This window comes from Gossypium arboreum, chromosome 12 (genome assembly GCF_025698485.1).
Source record: "Gossypium arboreum isolate Shixiya-1 chromosome 12, ASM2569848v2, whole genome shotgun sequence".
In the NCBI taxonomy this organism is placed as follows: Eukaryota; Viridiplantae; Streptophyta; class Magnoliopsida; order Malvales; family Malvaceae; genus Gossypium; species Gossypium arboreum.
This window is the reverse complement of record NC_069081.1, coordinates 84,922,631-84,947,930: the sequence shown is the minus strand read 5'-3', so window position 1 is coordinate 84,947,930 and position 25,300 is coordinate 84,922,631. Positions and strand designations below refer to the sequence as shown.

At 38.8% G+C, this 25,300-nt stretch overlaps 1 non-coding gene across 1 annotated transcript; it reads left to right on the top strand.

Moving 5' to 3' along the window:
• Positions 1-23,361: 23,361 nt before the first annotated feature.
• Positions 23,362-23,467, top strand: LOC128286019 (small nucleolar RNA R71). The gene has a single exon (XR_008276566.1). It is a non-coding gene; the product is annotated as a small nucleolar RNA R71 (small nucleolar RNA).
• The last annotated feature ends 1,833 nt before the right edge of the window (positions 23,468-25,300 follow it).

Genomic DNA, 25,300 nt, shown 5'->3' with positions numbered 1-25,300 from the left:
CAAGGTGCACACAGACTTAACTTAATTGTTTTCACAGTCTTAAAAAAAAATTTCCAGACTAGCTGGTTACTGCGTCACTGTCGCCTTAAAAATCATATCTTGAGTTTTAAAGCTCGAAAACCAGTTTCGTAAATTTTACCTGAAACTAGACTCATAATTCCATCAACATATTTTTTTCTATAATTTTTGGTCTGGCCAATTAGTACAGTTTATTAGTTAAAGTCTCCCCTAATCTAGGGTTCGACTACACTGACCCTCACGCATTACGAATTGGATATCTCCCTGTAAAGGGCTTCAATACTGATGCTGTTTGTTTCTATAGAAACTAGACTCAGAGTGGAATCTATACATATATGGCATGACTCCTAATTATCTCTGGTTAATTTACAATGAATTTCCAAAGTCGGAACAGGGGATCCAGAAACCGTTCTAGCCCTGTTTCACGAGAACTTTAATATCTCTTAACATATAACTCATATGACCGTTTCGTTTCTTCCATATGAAATTAGATTCATCAAGGTTCATTTACATAATTTATTCGCTATTTAATACCATTCCTACTATTTTTAGTGATTTTTCACATCCACATCACTGCTGCTGTCAGCATCTGCCTTTAAGGTAGGCTTTACCTATTTCATGATTTCCATGATTCAATTGGCCCTTTTTGCATACATAGCACAAAGTGTGATCATGATTAACCATTCCAATGGCTAATCGTTTCAAAACAATTCCATACCTCATAATGATCAACATACAAACGATTATAGTACTATGCTAAAAACGTATATAAGCCATTTTCGCATGGCTATCCAAGTTTACACAAAACCGAAAGGTACATGACCTACAACAAAAGGGTAGTCCTATACATGCCATTTCAAAGTTCAACCAAAATTGTACCAAAATGGGGGCTTTGATAGTGTGGGAGACTTCGACTTCCAAAAATCCCGAGTCCGATAGCTGACGAGCCAAAATCTATAAACAAAGAAACAGAGAAAACGGAGTAAGCAATTTATGCTTAGTAAGTTTGAGCAAGAAATTCCAGCACAACAAAAGCATAGCATTCATAAAGCTAACGGATAATTTCATATGCACAAATTCTCAATATCCTACTCATTTCACATTCCAACCCCTATGTTCATACATAAGGGATCATCTTAGCCAAATACCGGAAACTCATTACTCGACTAAGCTTAATATTATTCAGGGAATCAACTAATTCAAGCACATACGAACATACCTCATTGCTGGAATTTTTCAAGCGTATTAACTGAAAATTTTACAGCAAGATCGCTCATTCTCGAATCACGTACCTTCAGAATTTAACCGGATATAACGACTCGCTCAAATGCCTTCGGGACGAAGCCCGGTTATAGTGACTCGCACGAATGCCTTCGGGACTTAACCCGGGTTTAGTAACTTGCACAAATGCCTTCGGGCTTAGCCCGGATTTATTAACTCGCACGAATGCCTTCGGATCCTAGTCCGGATATAGTCACTTAGCACAAAGCCTTCGGGACTTAGCTCGGACATCATTCGAATAACCGAGCACAATTATCAATAAATTATGACACATTCGTATTTCATTTTCATTAGCAAAACTCAAACACAAGGCACTTTTCACACTTGCAATTTAGGCTCAATAGCCACACACAAAGAGCATGATTTTAATTTGCTTTAAACATGATCTAATCAATTCAGAATTTAAGCTCTATTACTCAAGAACTTACCTAGGATGTCGTCGAACGATTTCAATGGCTATTCGACCACTTTTTCCTTCCCTTTGTCGGATCTAGTTCCCCTTTGCTCTTGAGCTTAATTTAACAAATAAATCGATTTAATCATTTGAGCATCGAAGAGGAATACAAGGTACTTAGCCAATATATATACTCATTAGGCATCAAAGTCGCATGTGTACGAAATCATGAATCGAACTCAACACATTAGTTAATATTCCTCTTAGCCGAATTTTCTAAGCCAAGAATAGGCATCAATATGCTTGCCTCTAACCGAATGCATGCACACCAATTTCCCCTCATGTGGCCGAATATGCATGTCCGTGTTGAGGCCAATTATACACTTAATACCACACAAAAACAGCATACATTTTACTAACTAACGCATTACATATCGTAGCTCAATACACATCTCTCATTTACTTCATAAACGAAACATCATCACAAGCAAATATACACCTTGAAATAGTATATATATATGCTAGAGCCGAATCTCAAGTTGATTGTAACTAAACATGAACAAAATTTCAAAACACAAATCTTACTTTCCATGCAATGAGCATAAATCACACTTTTGGATGTACCATGGCCGAATACATCACAACACCATAATTTTGGTCATGATTAAACAAAGAACTTAATGTCTTACTCAAAAATACTAAAAAGAAAGTCCAAGAGCCATCAATCCACCATCACATATATCATTAGCAAGCTTCATATTTAACATGCAATGGCATTAACACAAAATCCACCTTGGCCAAATACCATCCCCATGATATAACAAAGGTTTGAACCATGGGCTAACAAGAGCATCAAGCTATCAACTAAAAAAAACATGCATGAATCTCATGGCACAACCTCAAACATACCTTAATCTTGATGCAAGTATAGCCAAACCTCTTCCTAATCCTCTTCCAAACCAAGCATGAAGCAAAATTCCTCCCTTCCCCTCTAGTATTTTCGGTCAAGAGAGAATGAAAAATGGATGAACAAATTTTTTTCTTTTCTTTTCCTCATTACACCAAGCAATGGGGCATGCATGAGACCATTTTTTCTTTTTCCATTTCTTTATTACCCATGCTCATTAATTTATTTTTTCACCCATGATTCACCAACAAAACATGTCTATGACATGTTTTGCCCATATTTCTTTGTCATGGCCGCCATCACTTGTAAAAAGAGGGTATTTGACATGCAAGGCCATTGTTTTGCATGCATGCTTTAATTAGTCATCACACATTCCCCCATCATACTTTCAAAGTTTTCTACTAGGTCCTTTCTAGTGAAATTCACATTTATAACTCTAAATTAAAGCATCAAAAATGTCACACATGAGTTAACACATATTATAGGCATCAAAATAAATATCAAATTATTTTTATGCCTCAGTTTTTGTGGTCCCGAAACCACATTCCGACTAGGGTCGTTTTAAGGCTGTCACACACTCCATATCAACTAAAATTTCAAGAACTAGTATAAACTTTCTTACCTTAATATTGACCTAGGATAACCGAATGCTTCACTCCCTTCTTCCTCTTTTCATTTCGGCCAAGAAGAACCGATTTCTTCTTTTCTTTCTTCCTCAAGTCACGGCAATGGGGGGGGAAACATGGATGAGACAACTTTGTTTTCATCACCCCTCCCTTTTCATTACTTTATTACTAACCTTTTATTTTATTCTTTCTCCCATAAAACACTAACACCAAATGTTTATAATAGGCTTTAACTTATAGCATGGCCGGCCACCATCTTGTTCTTTGGTTAATTTGACATGCAAGTACAATTATTTGGCAACATGCATAAATAGGCCACTTTACATTTGCCTAGCACATTTCTAAATTTTCCCACATAAGTCCTATTTAATAAAATTCACTTACAATTAACAAAATTCCAATATGAAATTTTTATACATGCATACATACATATAATAAGCATCAACTATGACGGTTAATTATTTTTATGACTCGGTTTAGTGGTCCCAAACCACTTTCCGACTAGGGTCACTTTAGGCTGTCACAACTCTCCCCACTTAAGAAATTTTCGTCCCGAAAATCTTACCGTAAATAGGTTTGGGTATCGTTCTTTCATAGAGTTCTCGGTCTCCCAAGTAGCTTCTTCCATCCCGTGTTTGAGCCATAACACTTTTACTAAAGGAACCTTTTGTTTCAGTAACTCTTTCACTTCACGAGCCAGATACGAATCGATTCTTCTTCATAACTCATATCGGCTTGAATTTCAACCTCTGAGGGACTTATTATGTGCGAAGGATCGATCAGAAGGCCAAAGCATCGAAACATGAAAACGTTGTGGATCCTTTCAAGTTCGGGGTAAAATCAATCTATACGAATCGACCGACTCGTTCGGATATTTCATATGGTCCGATGAACCTCGGACTCAATTTGCCCCTACGCCCAAATCGAGTATCTTTTCCAAGGTGAAACTTTAAGAAACACTTTATCTCCCACCGATACTCAATGTCCTTTCGCTTCAAATCCGCGTCGACTTTCGATAACTGATGTCGCCTTCGGACTTTCACGAATTATTTTTACTTTCGCGTCAAAGATCTTTAATCAAATCAACTCCAAAAATTTAGTTTCACCGAGCTCGGTCCAAAACAATGGTGTACAAGATTTTCGACCGCATAAAGCCTCGTAAGGCGCCATCTTAATGCTTGACTAAAATCGTTGTTGTGGCGAACTCAATCAAAGGTAGATACCGCTCCCATGAACCACTAAACTCAAGGATGCAAGATCTCAACATATCCTCGAGTATCCGAATTATCCGCCGGATTGACCATCGGTTTGGGGATGAAAAGCGGTGCTAAAATGCAACTTGGTACCCAAAGCTTCTTGCAATTTCTTCCAAAATTGCGAGGTGAATCTCGGATCTCTGTCCGACACAATAGAAATGGGTACCCCGTGTAATCTCACAATCTGAGAAACATACAACTTAGCTAGTTTGTCCAATGAAAAATCCGTGCGTACGGGGATAAAGTGAGCCGACTTAGTCAGTCTATCAACAACAAACCAAATCGCATCTTTCTTACTTGCCGACACTGGCAACCCAGACACAAAATCCATTGTGACTCGATCCCATTTCCATTCAGGTATCATGATCGACTGAAGTAAACCCGTAGGCACTTCTCACCAAATAAGTAATGTCGCCATATTTTTAAAGCAAATACGATGGCAGCCAGTTCGAGATCATGGGTTGGATAATTTTTTTCATGTGGCTTCAGTTGCCTCGACGCATAAGCTACAACTCGACCTTCTTGCATTAATACACAACCCAACCCAAGTAAGGATGCATCACTGTAAATGACGAACTCTTTGCCTGATTCGGGCTACACTAGTACTGGAGCTTCCGTCAAATGAGTTTTCAATTGATCGAAACTCTTCTGACACTTTTCCGTCCATTCAAACTTAACATCTTTCTGAAGTAGTTTCGTCATTAGTGTGGCTATCATCGAGAAACCTTTTACAAACCGTCGGTAGTAACCGGCAAGTCCCAAAAAGCTCTGAACCTCAGTAATATTTCTCGGAGGCTTCCAGTTTAGTATGGCCAAAATTTTGTTCGAATCAACTCGAATACCCGATGCAGATACCACATGACCCAAGAAGCTAACCTCTCTTAACCAGAACTCACACTTATTGAACTTAGCATATAACTGCTTATCCCGTAAAATTTGCAACACTAATCCTGGTGTTCAAAGATGATCGGTTTCATTTCTCGAATAGACCAAAATATCATCGATAAACACAACTACAAACCGATCCAAATACGGTCTAAAGATCCGATTCATCAAATCCATAAATACCGCGGGGGCATTAGTGAGGCCCAACGGCATCACTAAGAATTCGTAGTGACCGTATCTCGTTCTGAAAGCTGTTTTGGGTATATCCGAATCTCGAATTCGCAACTGATAATAACCCGATCTCAAATCTATCTTTGAAAACATTGAGGCTCCCTTTATTTGATCAAACAAATCGTCAATGCGCGGTATCGGATCTTTATTCTTTATTGTCACCTTATTCAGCTGACGATAGTCGATGCACAACCTCATGGTTCCGTCCTTCTTTTTCACAAACAATACTGGTGCACCCCAAGGTGAGAAACTTGGTCGAGCGAAACCTCTATCCGTCAACTCTTGCAACTGAGCTTTCAATTCCTTTAATTCTGTTGGTGCCATACGATACGAAGCTATCGAAATCGGTGTAGTCCCAGGTACAAGCTCAATACCAAACTCTACCTCCCGAACAGGTGGTAAACCCGGTAATTCTTTGGGAAAAACATCCGGGTATTCACAAACCACTGGCACAGATTCAGGCTTCTTTTCTAACTCTTTGTCATCAAGTACATACGCAAGGTATGCTTCACACCCCTTTCTTACATATTTCTGAGCCAACATCGATGATATTACAGCTGGCAACCTATTCAAGTCAGTAGACTCAACTCGGATTACCTCGTTATTTACACACCTTAAATCGATGGTTTTTCTTTTGCAATTTACAATTGCATCATGTACGGTCAACCAATCCATACCGAGGATAACATCAAATTCGTCAAACGGTAAGAGCATCAAATCGGCCGGAAAACAGGAACCTCAGACACTAGGGGACATTTCTTGCACACTTTGTCGACAAGCACGAACGACCCAAAGGATTTGACACCGAATTACAAACTCAAGAGACTCAGGTGTAGAGTCTTATGGATGCTAAGGTTTCACATATATAGGAATGAGTGGAACCAGGGTCAATCAAAGCAATCACATTAGTATCAAAGAGAGTAAAAGTACCGATAATAACATCCGGCGAGGAAGCATCCTCGCGGCTTGGCAGTATAGCATAAGCTCTAGCAGAGCACGAGCCTCAGATCTGGTTGTAGCATCTCTAGATCCTCTCTGACTGCCACTAGTATTGCCCGTATTTCTAGATGGTCTACCCCGAGCAGTAGTAGTACCAGGTTTCCCACTCTAATTTACGCTCTGCTCGCACAATCTCGGGCAATCTTTAATAAAGTGGTCGGTGACCAAGACTTGTAACAGAGCGGTCATGGAATCTACAACTCCCGAATGCCATTTACCACAATATCGACACTGCTCGTCTCGACGATCATATCCAACACCGGCGATCAAGTGACTCGTGCACTCACAGGGGTCGATCGCGATCTCGTCTAGAAAGACCAAGTGTCTCTAGACCGCCTAAGTCATCTCTAAATTTCTTCGATGATCGTTGGAAGGGCTTCCAAGACCTCTTACTTAAACTCCTTTGCTCCCACCTCAGCTTTTCTTTTCTCCATATCGAGCTCCTCGGCTTTGCAAGCTCGCTCGACAAGTACCACAAATTCTGATTTCCAAAATGCCAACATACGACTTTATATCATCATTCAGCCCATCCTCAAACGTTTACACATCACGACTTTCGAGGAAATACATTCTCGAGCGCATCTGGCTAAGCCTTACAAATTTTCGCTCATAGTCAGAACCGACATAGAACCTTGTTTAAGTTCAAGAAATTCCTTCCGCTTTTGATCCATGAATCTCGATCGATATACTTTTTCCAAACTCGCTTTGGAAAAACTCCCAAGTTACTTGCTCTCTGGACACAACAGAAGTCAACGATTCCACCAATAGTAGGCGTAATCACGTAGCAAGGAGATAGTACACTTTAGGCACTCATCGGTGTGCAAGATAGCTCATCGAGTACCGAATAGTGTTGTCCAACCAAAATTCAGCTTGCTCGGCATCATCGCTGTCCGTAGCTTTAAATTCAAGAGTCCGTGTTTTCGGATTCATCAACCGGAGGCTTATTTGACCTTATTTGGTTAGTTACGGAGGTATTGTAGGTGGGGTGGTATTAGTGGGAATAGAGGTTGTGGAACAACAGATTAGTTCGAATGTATTGGTTGAACCAATCATTCATCACACTATAAAAAGCTTGTCTAGCTTCATCATTCGATTATTAGCAATAGGTTGAGAGTCCGGCCATTGTCCCTTAAAGTGGGAGCGGGCGCTACACTCTCAAGATCATCACTACCTTTCGATTGGGATCGGGATCCATTACTATAAATAAACACATTTTCAATTGTCGTAAATCACCACACTATCAAATAATCGCATAATGGCATGTATAGCTAGACCCAAACGTATTACGGTAGTCCTAGAATCGACTAAACCGTAGCTCGATACCAATAAAATTGTAACACCCGTGCAGAGATGCTTTCGAGTCGAACACGAGGTATTTACGGACTTATTTCATTGTAAACACAGTTCATTTAAAATTTCCAGACAACTCGCTAATCGCGCCACGCCACCTTAAAAATCATATCTCGAGTTCCAAAACTCGAAAACCAGTTCTGTAAATTTTTTCTGAAACTAGACCCTTAAGTCCAACTACAAATTTTTTTCTAGAATTTTTGGTCGAGCCAATTAGTATAGTTTATTAGTTAAAGTCTACCCTGTTTCAGGGTTCGACTGCTTTGACCTTCATTACTTATGCCGTTTGTTTCTAACGAAACTAGACTCAAAAAGGAATCTATACATATATGGCATGACTTCTAATTATCTCGGTTAATTTATAGTGAATTTCCAAAGTCGATCGGGGATCTAGAAATCGCCTGCCCTGTTCCATGAAAACTTAAATATCTTCTAAACTACGACTCATATGATCGTTTCGTTTCTTCCATATGAAAGTAGATTCATCAAGGTTCGATTACATAATTTATTCACTATTTAATTCCATTCCTACTATTTTTAGTGATTTTTCAAATTTACATCATCGCTGCTGTCAAGATTCGCCTTTGAGGTAGACTTTACCTATTTCATAGTTTCCATGATTCAACTAGCCCTTTTAGCATATATAGCACAAAATATGATCATGATTAACCATTCCAATGGCCAATCATCACCAAGCATATCCACAACTCTCATTAACCATATACATACAAAATGATTATAACACTATGCTCAAAATATATAAGCCATTTTCACATGGCTATCCAAATATATACAACACCAAGGTACTTGACTAACAACAAAAGGGTAGTCCTATACATGCCATTTTCAGAGTTCAACCAAAAGTGTACCAAAAGGGCTTTGATAGTGTGGACAACTTCGACTTCGACAATCCCGAGTCTGATAGCTGACGAACCAAAATCTATAGAACAGAGAATCAATGAAACAGAATAAGCATTTAATGCTTAGTAAGTTTTGAGCAATGAAATTAGGCACAATTGAAGTATAGCATTCATATGACTAAACGGATAATTTCATATACACACATTCTCAAAATCATACCTACTTCACATCACCAACCCTTGTACTCATACAAGAGATCAACTTAACCAAAAGCCAGAAGCTCATTAAACGACTGAGCGAATACTATTTAAAGGGAATCAACTAATCCAATGCATATACGAAACATACCTCTTCATTGGGACTTTACGAGCATAATAATTGAAATTTATTACAGCAAGATCGCTCATTCCCAAACCAAGTACCTTCGGGCTTTAACCAGATATAGCCACTCGCTCAAATGCCTTTGGGACTTAGCTCGGATATAGTAGTTCGCACAAATGCCTTCGGGACTTAGCCCGGAATTAGTAACTCGCACAAATGCCTTCGAGACTTAGCCAGGAATTAGTCACTAGCACAAATTCCTTCGGGTCTTAGCCCGGTTATCATCCGAATATTCATGTACATATCAGTAAATCATGACACATCTTTATCTCATTTTCATAACTAGAATTCAAACACAAGTCAATTATTAAGCATTCCCATTTTCGGCTCAATAGCCACATACAAACAACATGATTTGGTCTACTTTGTGACTTGATCTCTATGCACGTACGGCTACCCATCATACGTATAGACTAATTAACTCAACATATAATTCAAGTAGAACCATTATATCACCGTATATTAGTTATGATTATACGTCATGTCTTAATCAAATCGTAAACTAAGTTTCATTACTCGAAAACTTACCTCGGATGTTGTCGAACGATTTCGACGGCTATTTGATCACTTTTTCCTTCCCTTTATCGGATTTAGTTCCCCTTTGCTCTTGAGCTTAATTTAACAAACAAATTGATTTAATCATTTGAACATCAAAAAGAGAAACTCAAGGTACTTAACCCATATATACATTAGACATTAGAGTCACATATATATGAAATCATGACTCAACTCAACATATTAGCCCACACTCTCTTTCAGCCGATTATCTAAGCCAAGATAAAAGCATCAATATGCTTGCCTCTAACCGAATACATGCAACATCAATCTACCTCATGTGGCCGAATATGCATGTCTATGCCGAGGCCGATTCTATACTTAATACATTTTACTTAATATGGTTACTTGTATTGACTAAATACCATTTTGTTTCAAGTTCAAAACTAAGCTAATACCCATATATACACTAGTAATCAAATATTAACATTTGTACTTCACCTTAATAGCTAGCTTAGCAAACCTTAATTTAACATATAATTGTTCATAACACAATTAAAGCATCCTCTCCATTCCATCAATTCAAAACACATACATTAACCTAATATCAATTAACTAAGCACTTTAACAATTTTTTTCTTTAACTACACACATTCGGCAATGACAAAGACAATTTAACAAACCTTAAATTCAACTTATAACAACATATACTCAATATTCAAAACATTTAACATCACTTCATCATGCTTTTACATCATGGCCGAATGCTCCTTTTAACCCATTTACCCTCACAAAGCATGAATTTCATCATCCAACTTACAAGCTTACAATCACATGAATTTTAACCTCATAATATCTATCCAACTCTCACTCATTAGCTTCTATCATCAATCTCCAACAACACTAAATAAAAATATACTTCGTGGGTCTAAGGTAGAACCAAGAAAGGAACTCATAAATATCAAGATGTAAGCAACTACCATTATTCATCTAGATTTAGCATGTAACAACAACCATCACCCTTATTAATCTCCATGGCGAAAACCTTACTCATTCCACACTCAAAATTTCAACATGGGTTACAAAAATAACTTGGTATCTCACCCATATCAACTAAAATTTCAAGAACTAGTATAAACTTTCTTACCTTAATATTGACCTAGGATAACCGAATGCTTCACTCCCTTCTTCCTCTTTTCATTTCGCCAAGAAGAACTGATTTCTTCTTTTCTTTCTTCCTCAAGTCACAAGCAATGGGGGAGAAACATGGATGAGACAACTTTGTTTTCATCACCCTCCCTTTTCATTACTTTATTACTAACCTTTTATTTTATTCTTTCTCCCATAAAACACTAACACCAAATGTTTATAATAGGCTTTAACTTATAGCATGGCCAGACACCATCTTGTTCTTTGGTTAATTTGACATGCAAGTACAATTATTTTGCAACATGCATAAATAGGCCACTTTACATTTGCCTAGCACATTTCTAAATTTTCCCACATAAGTCCTATTTAATAAAATTCACTTACAATTAACAAAATTCCAATATGAAATTTTTATTCATGCATACATACATCTAATAAGCATTAACTATGACGGTTAATTATTTTTATGACTCGGTTTAGTGGTCCCGAAACCACTTTCGGACTAGGGTCACTTTAGGGCTGTCACAACTAATGCTAAGGGACTTGATTTTGAGTCCTACTACACATAAAGGATGACTTTTTGCTGTTGTGTCGTGTAGGTGGGTGTATATCACTAGAACTCTAGAGCTTGGGCAGTTGGTGTGTTTGAAGGAAATAGGAGTGTGTGGCGTTATTCAAGGAAGAAAGTTGGGATGTGGATAGAGGAGAAACCGATGGAGTGATTTGTGGAGAGATATGGAGAGAGTTTTGAGGAAGGGATCAAGGCATAGGCGAGTAGTGTGCCAAATGTGGGAAACTCCCTTGTACCAATTGGGTCATAGGACTCTTACCTTAGTGCTGAAAGTGTGTTTGAGTTGTGCTCTTCATTTTTGTTCGTTTCATTCTTTTGAATATATTGCTTGTGACCATTTGGGTCTTCCTCTCCCCTGAGTTGTGCGTTTTTGTGCCTCTTTTTGATCCTTTTCTTCTGGCTAACTGATTCATTTTTCCTTCTTTTTCTAAATTGGCCTCTTTTCTTGACTAACTGGTCTTGCTACATTTTCTGTTTTGATTCCTCCTTCTCCCTCCTACAATCGGCTGTAGCCCTTAGGTCAAATATCTTGTTTTCTTTTTTCTTGTTTTCTCTTCTCTGCTCTTTCTCAATTTCCTCCCTTATTGCATTGGGGTGTTGACCGAATGTTGATTGGTAAGTCTTTGTTCTTTCGGCTTTTCTCTTCTTTTCTCTGAAAATCGATTCTCATATTTCTCTCTGGGTTGGATGTCCTTCGAGTTTTAGTACTTCTCGCGCTGTGGAGGAGTCTCTAGTGCCATAGAAAGATTAGAACCTTCCTCTTCTCTTGATCTAAGGTAACACTATTTGATATCAAGGTACTAACTGAGGTATTTTGACTTGGATCCTTGGTAGTGGTTGAATACTCTTTTCCTTTATCTTTGGGGTTTTCATTTTCTATAGGGTGGTATACGTGATTCAATCTATGTGTATAAGTATTCATGTGTAATGGATCCGCTTATCTTGCAAATAGTTAGCAAGGAGTTTGTGATCAACCTTCGACAACGGTTTTAGCGGACTAAAACCACACTCGATCAATCAAGGCAAGTATCAATATAATTTTGAATAAGTGCTAGTTAGTGGGTGTTTAGTCTTGTTGATTAAAGTCTAACTGTGTGTTGGAATGAATGTAGGTTGGAGAACTCATGGATTCTTCACACGTTTTAATGAACAGGTGTGTATTCACATTGCAATATCGACTATTCAGCAAAAGCCAAAAAATAGGTCTTTGGACGCCACATGAGCGCGCGCTCGCTCGTGTAGTGGTCCAAATGCATAAGCGCAAGTAATCGATCGTAAAGGCCACCACGAGCGATTTCGTGGGTTTAGGCCACTTTGGCCCATGTTGGGCCGAAACGGGCTTTGTGGCCCACGGCCTCGTGGGCCCTACACTGGTAAACCACACGAAGGTGTGGAGAATATTGGGTCAAGTTGTTTAGTTTACATGGCCAAGGCCTTTTCTGGGCTATTTGGGCCACACTGGAGTGTGGGCCCACATGGGCCCGTAATAGGCCCATTATCACTGATTGGTTGTTAAGGTTGTACGAGTCGCCCAAGACGACTGTGGACCTACTATTGGGCCGGTAAGTATACCTAGGCCCTTATTTTGGTAAGATGATTGTTTTACCCTTATGTGATGTATGACTGTTTGAGCATGTCATTTTCACTGTATGTACATTTATATCATGTTCCATTGCATGGGGTGAGATATATGATTTTGGAGGAAGTGTACTGAAAAGCTATAAGCCTATTACTGCCAGCTCTGCTGTAAATACTGTTTTAGTGTCGCAACCAGTACGACTTGGTGTGTAGGGTTGGGTGGGTCAATTTTGTCCCCACATAGTGTGTAGGGCTGGTACGAAAGTAGTGTGTGGCGGATGGATTGGGATGACTCTTTGTTTGCATAATGTACTGAAATGGGCTAAGGCCCAGTCGCCATCACATCGAAATGGGCTCAGCCTGCATCGCTACTACTACTGAAAGAGGGGCTAAGACCCTTAACTGAAACTAAAAGTTGTGTTTACTCTCACTGTTTGCTATTATGGGATTTCAGACACTGAGTTTTCGTAAACTCACCCATCTGTTATCTATGCAGGAAATCCTCAGGCTTAGACAGATCGAGGGGTCGGAGGACTGAGTGGTGGCCACTCGACATAGTTGTTTTATTATATATATTATAATTAAGATTTTATTTTTGGGTTTTCATTATGTAATAAGGCCTCTTAAAGTTTTATTTTAAGTTGGGGATTTATTTACTCTATTTTACCTGTTAGTAATAGGACTTAGATTTTTAAGAAAATATAAACAAATGTTTTTTTTCTGAAAACACCACGTTTACGCAACACATTTCAAAAACTTCCGTAACAAACACTGTTTTAAAGTTTATAACCAACTATTATAATTAATATATTGCTAAAACAACATGAGTTTTCACACTGAACGAAGATTCTATGTAGAACAGATTTTTCACAAAATTTGTGTTTTAACACTCCAATGTGACATCATAAATTCGGCCATAACGTCTAGGCCAGGTTTGGGGTATTAGTTTTAGTGGTATCAGAGCCAAGTTGCAAAACTCAATTGTAGATTTGGGTTTTTCAAAAACGTAGAAATTTCAACAACATTGTTTTAAATTGGAATAAAGTGATTATTTAGATGTATGTTTTACTGAATGAGTGGTACACCGAGTCTCCACGTCGATCCTGTAAGTCCTCTAATTGTTTGTTCTAAAAGATGTTATTACTGGAACTATATTAGGTAGTAAAACTGTACTGAAACTCTTTAGTTAGAGTAAACTACGAACCATAGTAAGATTGCGTACTACGAAAACAAAACTCTGAGATAATATTGTTCATAAGAAATCTGTAATAAACAACTGAAACAATAAACTGACTAGCATAAAACTTCTAATACAGATAAAAGCGCGATTGTATAAAAAGCACTAGAGGTAGTCGTGGTAGAGGCCGCGACAGAAGCCGTGGAGGTGCTCGGGCTAGGTCTTCATCTTCTGGACACCAGCCTAATGAGGAAGTTAGAGAGGCACCAGCTTCACCTATGGCTAAGAAAAGTCTCAAAATCAAGCAGTTGGGGACGACGCACTGTCTCAAGCAATGTTGAGGATTCTGGAAAGGGTCGTTAAGCCTAGTACTGGCACTGTAGGCAGTGGGTTGGTTACTGAACGACTCAGGTCTAATGGGGAAGAGATTTTCAGGGGTATTGCTGGAGTTGCCCCTAATGTGGCTGAATATTGGATGGAGGCCACAGAAAGGATCATGGATGACCTTGACTGCACCCCTGATTAGAAGCTAAAAGGTGCAGTCTCTCTACTGAGAGACGAGGCTTACCAGTGGTGGCTTACCGTCAAAGAGGGCATTCAAGCTGATCGATTGACCTGGGAGTTTTTCAAGACTACTTTTTAGGCTAAGTATATGGGTGCCAGCTATGTAGATGCCCGTAGGAGGGAATTTCTGAATTTAACTCAGGGAGATAGGACAGTGGCTGAATATGAGGCTGAATTTTTACGATTGAGCCGCTATGCTCGTAGGATGGTGGCAACAGAATACGAGCGGTGTGTTTGGTTTAAGGATGGCCTCAGAGATGGTCTAAGGGTTTTGATAGCTCCTTAGAGGGAGCGGGATTTTGCAGCACTAGTTGACAAGGAAAAAATCGCTAAGGATGTGACACGCGCTGAGCGCCAGTACTGAGAAAAAAGACAGAGATAAGAGGGATGCTGAGCCCTCAAATTCTTTTCAAAGGTTTAAGAAAAAGCCCAAAACTGATGGTCCAATTAGAGTTAAGACCCATGTTGTTGCTACTTTTGGACTTCAGTTTTGAGCTAATTGTGGAAAACACCACCAGGGCGAATGTTGGAAAAAGACGGGTGCATGTCTGAGATGCGGATTATTGGAGCACCATGTCAAGGATTGTCCATGGAGGCCTAAGCAAGTGCAAACTACTGGTTTCTATAATGCTCAATTGGGTGGTCAGCAGCCACCGCGGGGTCGTGGTCAGACCAAGGGTGGAAATGGTATGGGTCATAGTCGTGGAGTACCGGGCAGAGGTGCTGGTCATACTGAGGCAAGGCAGCTGGCATTGGTTTATGTTACACATCGCTGAGAGGAAAGATATGCTCCAAATGTCATTACGAGTATGTTCTTTATTCATAGTGTACCTTATTCTACATTGATTGATGTTGGGTCTACACATCCATACATAGCATGCTCTATGTTTGAGATATTGGGTATTATGGCTGAAAACACTATGGGTGAGATTACTGTTCTAAGTCCACTGGGCAATCTGTTCAGATAAATAAGATGTTTAGAGATGTTCCCTTGGAAATACAAGGAGTGGTTTTTCTGGTCAATCTTATAGAGTAGCCTTTTGGAGAATTTGACCTAAAATTGGGCATGGATTGTTTAGTTAAACATCGGGTAAGCTTGGATTGTACCACTAAACAGGTTATTCTTAGAACTGAAGAGGATGAGGAAGTGATACATGATATTCACGACAGGTTTTAAATATTTATATTTAAGCGTTCTTAAAACTAACTATTATCACAATGAAGGCAAGTGTACCTATCGAACAGTAATATAGCTTTAGCATGACCAGATTGTCAAACCCAAAGGAACCAAGAGTACTAGTAATTACCTTCTTTTTATTATCTAGCATAAAAATTAAGGGATTTGGTTATCTAAACTAATTACTAAACTAAGAATGCACAGAAAGAAAATTTGGGAAAATACTTTTTAGAAAATTCGATTGATTAAGACAATACCTAAGGAAAAATCCAACTAGACTTCACTTGTTATTTGACTCTAAATCAGACGATTTATTCATTTGACTTGATCCATAGAAATCCCTAAGTTATATTATTATCTCTCTCGAGACTAATAACGTCTAACCTTAGGTTGATTAATTGAAATCTCTTTCTAATTAACGCCCTAGTGTTGCACTAACTCGATCTATGGATCCTCTTATTAGGTTTCACCCTAATCTGGTAAAATCTTATCACCTTATCTCTAAGTGTGCAATCAACTCTGCTTAATTATGACAAAGTTACTCTTAGACAGGGTCTATTCCTCCTCTGAATGAGAGCATTAACTTGAATCAATATCCTGGAATATTAAAAAAAGAATTAAGAACACATAATTAAGAACAAGTCAAATATTTATCATACAATTTAGATAATAATAACAAGATCCCTCTTAGGTTTCATTCCCCTTAGGTATTTAGGGGGTTTAGTTCATACTTATGAAAGAAAAAATCTCAAAAACATAAAGATAACAAAACATAAGAAAACCCAAAACTCCTGACGGAACTTGAAGGGAGATCTTTAGTCTCAATGATGAATCCGACTTCTGAGATGGATCAATCGGCTTTACTTAAGTAATTCCTTGCTTCCTACTCTGTGTCCCCTTCCTAAGTGCCTCCTTAGGTGTTTAAATAGGCTTTAGAATGCTTAAGAGCCCTCAAAATTGGCCTTTTCCAAATAGGGTTATATTTGGGCTCGACAGGGACACGCCCGTGTGCGATTACTCCAGTCCGTGGTCAAGGCTGTTGAATAAGCACAGGTGTGTAGTCTACCCGTGTAAGTTGTGCTTCGATCTTGCCAAAGGGACACGACCGTGTGACACGCCCGTGTGAGGAAGTCCAGGCCGTGTTGATTTCCCATGTGGGTCTATTTTCTCTATTTTCGGCCCATTTCTCGCTCTCTTTACTCTCCTATGCTCACCTAAGTATAAAACATGAAATTAAAAGATTAGGAGCATCAAATTTACCAAACCTAAGGAGAAATCATCCATAAATGTGTTGAGCATGGAATAAAAACATGTAAAAATTACGGTTTATCAAATACCCCAACACTTAAGCGTTTGCTTGTCCTCAAGCAAAATCCTCAACTCACAATCAAAATAAATTCTTGTCAATTTATAATCCCTATCAATAATATCTCAAAATAATCCATAAGTATTCATACATTGAAAATTCAACTAAAAGTACATCAAAGTTTCAAACATTCCAAGTTGATTATTTTATCACAAAAACCTAGGTGTATCCCCTTATCTAAGTGATTACCTTTGATCAAAATATCACAGAGTTTAACATCCTCACTAAAGATTCACTCAAATCACTCAAGGTGTTTAAGGACGTCAATTAAAGCACTCATTAGTCAATATGAAAAGCTCTTGCCATAGGCTTGCTTGAAAATCAAATCCCCACCACTATGAATTGAGTTGATACATCAATCAAAAAGGTCTTTTAGAGGGTTGTAATGTAGCTTTGGGTAGGGGGTGTGGTCACAAGCTGAAAGAAAAGGTTAGAATCGAAATTGAATTGAAAAATTACCTAGCTAGAAAAATAGCCAGTTATTAGTTGAATACAAGTGAGCTTCTTCCCAGAATATGAAATTAACATTCAAGCTCAAAAATGACAAATTACTACTAATATGTGTTTAAGTATTTTTCTTTTTTTTAGAACAAGTAAAATACATAGAAGAGCAAAACATAGCTAAGCAATTAGTTCAAATCAAATCTCGACAAAAATAGGGATCAAATTAGTGGATTTCAACAATAATGGGTTATGGGTTAATATTGAGGGTAAATCAATTAATGGCTTGTTAAACTCAAAGGGGTTCACTAAGGGTCAACTATGAAGGTAAGCTTTTGTGGAGTGAATGGGTTAAACCTAAGTGCCTTTATCATCTTGACATATCAAATCAAATGGTGTGGTCTTGACATGCATAATCAAGCAAGTTCTAAAATAACAAATCAATACTGATGCATTCATAATAAAAGTGAGCATGAAAGAAATAAAATATACTCTAAAGGCTTAAGATCTCACAAAAAATATGGCTTTTTGATGTTTAAACTTGTGAATTTCAACTCACTATAATACCTAAACTTAGGGAAACAATCTAAAGGTTTATAATTCTTCAAAAATCAACTTATCATGCTTGATTCCCTAATGTCTTAAAGTTTAAACAATAAATGCATAAATGCATATGTGTTTTAATTCAAGACATATCAATAAAAATAATAAATTAATTAAAATTCATTCTAATAGTGATATGAGTGATTCATGTAAGAATAAGACAAAATTCAGGGATTTCTAATGATGATATGAAAGACCCCCCCACACTTAAGGTGTACATTGCCCTCAATGTACAAAGATAGATATATTGAAAAATGTAGATAAATAATCATAAGATAGGGAGAGAAGTGAAACTTCCTGAATGATGAATGAACTCCTTGATTTGGAGTTATGGAGAATAATCAGCCAAGGCAATGGTTATAATGGAGAAGGATACTCCGGTGGTGGTAGAGGTTCATTAGTCCATAAGTCCTACGCCAAGAGAATATTATATCTGGTGGTAGCTATGGTCGTGGTCGAGCAGGACATGGCAGTCGTGGAGAACCTTTGCCAGTGGAGTTTGTAGTTCCTATGCGATGATGAGCTTTGGAGCTCTTTATACTGTGATAGAATCAGAAACTTTTTAGGAAATATAAGGAAGCATAATTACTGGTAATGAAATAGCCAAAACTATAAATTATTCAATAAAAATTATAAAAACTAAAATTGAAATAATAATAATAAAGGAAAATGAAATAAAAAGTACTTAAATAAGATAGATAAAGATAATAGTGAAAATAAAAATAATAAATAAAAAGTTTTTAAACATCGTCATCGTCAGATGGTTCGCGAAGTGGTGGTGCCGATGAGATGTGAAGGTGCTGACAAATCTAATGAAGTGTAGCATCAATGTGATCAAAACGCTAAAAACACTGCTGCTCAAATCGAGTAAGGCGCTCGGATATGTTAGAGTATGAAACCGCCGCATGAACTAGACGATGGATGGGTAGTGGCTGAGACGGTGAGTCTTCATGACATGGAGGGACATCATCAGTAATGTCCTTTGGGTCCTCCTCCTCGGTGGACTGGACGAGGCGGTACTGATGAGGGTAGGTGCCACGTCGTTTCTTGATCATCCTCATGTTTAGCATGCTTGAGATGCCCTGTGGAGACATCTGGCCGATGAGAGTGAGGGAAGATGATTGTGCCGCTGTGTTGAGGAGCCCGAAGTGTTGTGCCAATCGAGTCACATAGGGCCCGATAGAGATGACCCCCCCTCCGATGTCGCTCCGTCTGATGGCGGATGGAGAGGGCGATGAAGTAGGCGAGGTCAAGGACGTGCCAGTTCGCCATGCTCCATAAGAAATAGGCGTCGTGGGTGGTGACGACGCTGGTGCTTTCTCGTCGTCTCGTCAGAGTGTGAGCCAAGATGGCTTGTAGGTACCTCAAGGATGGAGGGAGAGCCGATGCCTTAGAACGGCTAGGATCGTAGGTGGCTGAGGCCCCTCCAGCACTTTGAGGGAGAGTAGTGGATGTGGCGGTGGAGGGTGTCGAGTTCATTGTCATCCATGAACTCCTCCATGGACAGCCCTAGTGCAATCTTGAACTCAGGTACGCTCAACTGGCGCACTAGACCACCAAGGTGGAATTGGACCATTCCAGGATCGTCGAAGTTGGTCATGATGGTCTGAAGATGGAACGTCGAGCAGAGTTCCAATGTGAACTCAAGATACGTCAACTCGACGATCTCAAAGAAGAGCCCTTACGGGTCAGTCATTAGAGGGCTCGGACTGCGTCAGCCAATTGAATCTGTTCAAGTGCAGCCCAGTCAATGCAACGGCCCACACCTAGGGGTCGGGCCCGTAATGTTTGAAATAGCTCCTCCTGGGGTCCCAAGGGGAACTCGAGGAAAGAGTGATGGATCTCAGTGATAGGACCCGACGATAACGCTGCTCCTTCCCTCTTCTTCAAGAGGGGACAGCGGTTTTCTTACCAAGTGAGAATGACATTGTATATATGCATTGAAAAGTCGAAGTTCAACCAATATGCCTGAAGAATAGCATGGAAAAACAAAACAAAATAGGAATATTTCATGAGCCTCACGTACAAGATGAAGTAAACTAAACAAAAACAACTAAAGCAAATATATTAAGTTATTAAAATAAGACTATGAGAATAATGCTACGAGAATATCTAATGCATGAGTGCATGTGGGTAAGCATAAAATCCATGGAAACGAGAAAGATGGATGAATGTAATATGAAAAATGGAAAAATTCTTTAATAATAAGCATGAGTATTTCTATTATTATACTATGAATGTTCACTTAAAATAGTCAAATGGATCAGAGGAAACAGGAAATAGGCAAAATATTTAAAGAAAATAGAGAGAAAAGAGTAAACAAATGCAAAAGGGAGAAGCTTGGGTTATCGAAAACAGTATTGTAGGCGGCACACGGGCGTGGCAGGTAGGGCGTGTGGAGTTGCAGGGGCTAGGGTTAGGGATTTTTGGGGAGGGAGATGATGAATAGTGAGGGGTTTATATAGATTTTGGGGCACACGGCAGTGGGGCAGGCCCGTGTGCCCTAATTTTTTCCCATGTGTTTGACGATTTTTAAATTTAGGCGCGTCTGGCATTCGTCCCATGTCTGTGTTCCTTAGGCGTGTGGGTGCACACGGCCGTGTCGGACTGCCGTGTCTGGCTTTGTTCGCATCTCTCACGCCTATGTATGATAGCCCACACCCATATTAGTTTGACAGTGTCAATCAACACACCCGTACTAAATTGATAGGTTCGCCCACGGTTTCAAAACATGGGTGTGTTGCACGCCCATGTTGGTTTGGCAGTTTCACCCACGGCCTTATCACACGGCCGTGGCTACTTATCGCATCCAGTGTTAAAGAAAAAAAATTTGCCCTATCTTCACACGGCCGTATCGCACGGTCGTGTCTGCTCCTGTGGTATGTGTACGGCATAAGGCACGCCCGTGTGCCTGGCCGTGTGGATGGGAAAACCATGTGTTTCAAGACTCAGTTAGTAGGTTATATGTGAAAAACTAGAATTTAAATAAATCATTACTTTTAGTGCTCAGGTTGCCTCCCGAGAAGCTCTTATTTGTAGTCTAAGCTTGACTTACCTCTCTGGTGTGTGATCATGGTGGCTCGAGGAGTTTACACTCCTCATCCCTGCTATCAACTTTATCAATATAAGGTTTAAGACGAGTATTTTTTACCTTAGAAGTTTTGAATTTGGGGTGATTTACCTCGACTGTACCATATAGGAAAATACTGAGTACCGTAAGAGGAATTTCTTCATTAGGTTCAGAAGTGGTAATGCGAGGACCTACTGCATCTAGTAGTACTTTGTCTCCAACCTTAAGTTGATTTGGTGATGTATTGAGCTCGTCCTGGCTCGGTTTATGTTTATCAGGTGTTCTTGGTTTCTGTGTCCGCCATTCATCTAGTTCCTCGATTTGTAGCCTTCGTTCTTCATAGATAGGTCCTTTGTTGTTGCTTGAACATGGCTCGTGTAGGTTCTTCAAACTTATTTCCTGCAAAGTAGGTTGCACCACATGGTCAATTTTAGTAGAATGATTTATACAACCACCTTCAATTTTCAATGTGTTACTCAAATTATGAGCTTGAAGGGTGATTGTTTCATCTCCCATATGAAGTGTGAGTTCACTTGTGCCAACATCAATTATTGTTCTAGCGGTTGCTAAAAAGGGCCACCCTAAAATTAAAGGAACATTAATATCCACTTTTATGTCTAGAACAACGAAATCAACTGGGAATATAAATTTGTCAATTTTAACGAGTACATCTTTAATAATCCCCCTAGGAAATCGGATTGTTTTATCAGCTAATTGAATACTCATCCTAGTTTGTTTGGGTTTCCCAAGACCTAGTTGTTTAAACATTTTGTAAGGCATGACATTGATACTAGCCCCTAAATCAGCCAAAGCATTATTTACGTCTAGGCTACCAATTAAACAGGGAATCGTAAAACTCCCTGGATCTTTTAATTTGTTGGCCATCTTATTCTGTAGTATGGCTGAGCAAACAGCATTTAGTTCCACATGTGATGCCTCATCCAACTTCCGCTTATTTTTTAAAAGCTCCTTTAAGAATTTGACTGCATTTGGCATCTACGAAAGAGCTTCAATAAATGGTAAGTTAATATGTAACTTTTTTTAATAATTTAAGGAATTTATCGAATTGTTCTTCTGTGCGGTCTTTCCTTGTCACGTTTGGGTATGGAACACGAGGTTTGTACTCTTTACTTACCTGTTTCTGGTCATTGTGGTTCACCTCACCCTTACCTTTACTTACCACAGTTTCTTACCTTTATTCTGGTTCAGGTGCAACTAACCCTTCCTCATCTTGAATGGTAATTGCATTGATTTGCTTCCTTAGGTTAGATTCAGTGTTACTTGTCAGTCTACCTTGTGGTCATTCAGATATCAATTTAGCGAGCTGACCTATCTGAGTTTCGAGCCCTTCGATCAACGCTTGTTAATTTTTAAGTGCTGTCTCAGTATTCTGAAAACAAGTTTCTGACACCAAGATGAATTTCGTTAGCGTCTCCTCAAGGTTCAGTTTTTTCTCTTGTTGATAGGATGGTTGTTGGAAGCTTAGAGGTGGTGGTGGTAGCTGATTTCCTTAGCCTCCCCATGAGAAATTTGGGTGGTTCCTCCAACCTGCATTGTAAGTATTACTATATAAGGATTATTTTGAGATAGAGGATTATTACCCATGTAATTTAACTGCTCGTTATCCATGTTGTGGCCATAAGGTGGGTAATCTGGATTGCTCGATCCACCTCCACTTGCTTTGCACTGCATTACTAGGTGAACCTGTGAAGAACTAAGAAAACTGTCAATTTTCTTATTCAATAGTTCGACCTGATTAGAGAGCATGGTGACCGAATCGATGTTATAAATGTCGGCTGCTTTTGTTGGCTTTATCCTCATGACTTGCCACTGATAATTATTCAGTGACATCTCTTCTATAAATTCATAAGCATCTTCAGGTGTTTTATTATTGATAGTCCCACCAGCGGCTGCGTTAACCATTTGTCGAGTCGAAGGATTCAGGCCATTATAAAACGTTTGAACCTGTAGCCAGAGTGGTAATCCATGGTGAGGGTATCTTCTCAAGAGGTCCTTGTATCTCTCCCATGCATCATAGAGTGTTTCTAAATCCATATGCACAAAATAAGAGATATAATTACGTAATTTAGCCGTTTTAGCCGGCGAAAAATATTTTAATAAAAACTTTTTGGTCATTTGTTCCCAAGTAGTGATTGACCCTCGTGGTAACGAATTCAACCACTATTTAGCTTTGTTTCTCAATGAAAAAGGAATAATCGAAGGCGAATGGCATCATCAGAAACACCATTAATTTTAAATGTATCACATAGTTCCAAAAAGTTTGCCAAGTGAGCGTTGGGATCTTCGTCCTGCACACCATCAAACTGAACAAATTTCTGTATCATTTGAATTGTGTTAGGTTTCAGTTCAAAAGTATTTGCAGCTACAGTAGGTCTAATGCTCGATTTAGTTCCTGTTAAAGAAGGTTTAGCATAATCATACATAGTGCACAGATCAGGATTCTAATTAACAGCTATCGCAAGAGGTAGCGGATTTTCTTGGTTTTCAGCCATCTCCTCGGTTGTGGTTAAAGTATCGTCCTCTTGATCTTCCTCTGTGTATCGTAAGCTTCGCCTTATTTCTCTTTGGTTTCTACGAACTGTGCGATCGATCTTACTATCAAATAGTAATGGTCCCGACGGGTTTCTTTTAGTCATACACTATAAAAACCCGCCAGGAACGAAGAAAAGATAAATTAGAAAAGAAAATAAAAATTTAAATTGCAAATAAAGTAGAATGGCTAAAGTAATAAAAATCGAGTGTTCCTAATATCCTCGTTCCCCGACAACGGCGCCAAAAACTTGATACGTGATATTCATGACATGTTTTAAATATTTATAATTAAGCGTTCTTGAAACTAACTATTATCACAATAAAGGCAAGTGTACCTATCGAACAGTAGTATAGCTTTAGCAAGACCAGATTGTCGAACCCAAAGGAACTAAGAGTGCTAGTAATTATCTTCTTTTTATTATCTAGCCTAAAAATTAAGGGGTTTGGTTATCTAAACTAATTACTAAACTAAGAATGCACAGAAAGAAAATTTGGAAAAATACTTTTTAGAAAATTCGATTGATTAAGACAATACCTAAGGAAAAATCCACCTAGACTTCACTTGTAATTTGACTCTGAATCAGACAATTTATTTATTTGACTTGATCCGTAGAAATCCCTAAGTTATATTATTATCTCTCTCGAGACTAATAATGTCTAACCCTAGGTTGATTAATTGAAATCTCTTTCTAATTAACGCCCTAGTGTTGCATTAACTCGATCTATGGATCCTCTTATTAGGTTTCACCCTAATCCAGTAAAATCTTATCACCCTATCTCTAGGCGTGTAATCAACTCCACTTAATTATGACAAATTTACTCTTAGACAGGGTCTGTTCCTCCTCTGGATGAGAGCATTAACTTGAATCAATATCCTGGAATATTAAAACAAGAATTAAGAACACATAATTAAGAACAAGTAAATATTTATCATACAATTCAGATAATAATAACAAGATCCGTCTTAGGTTTCATTCCCCTTAGGTATTTAGGGGGTTTAGTTCATACTTATGAAAGAAAACATCTCAAAAGCATAAAGATAACAAAACATAAGAAAACCCAAAACTCCTGAAGGAACTTGAAGGGAGATCTTCAGTCTTGATGATGAATCCGGCTTCTGAGATGGATCAATCGACTTTCCTTGAGTAATTCCCTGCTTCCTACTCCACGTCCCCTTCCTAAGTGCCTCCTCAGGTGTTTAAATAGGCTTTAGAATGCCTAAGAGCCTTCAAAATTGGCCTTTTTCGAATAAGGTTATACTTGGACTCAACAAGGACACGCCCATGTGCAATTACTCCATCCCGTGGTCAAGGCTATTGAATAGGTACAGGCGTGTAGTCTACCCATGTAAGTCATGCTTTGATCCT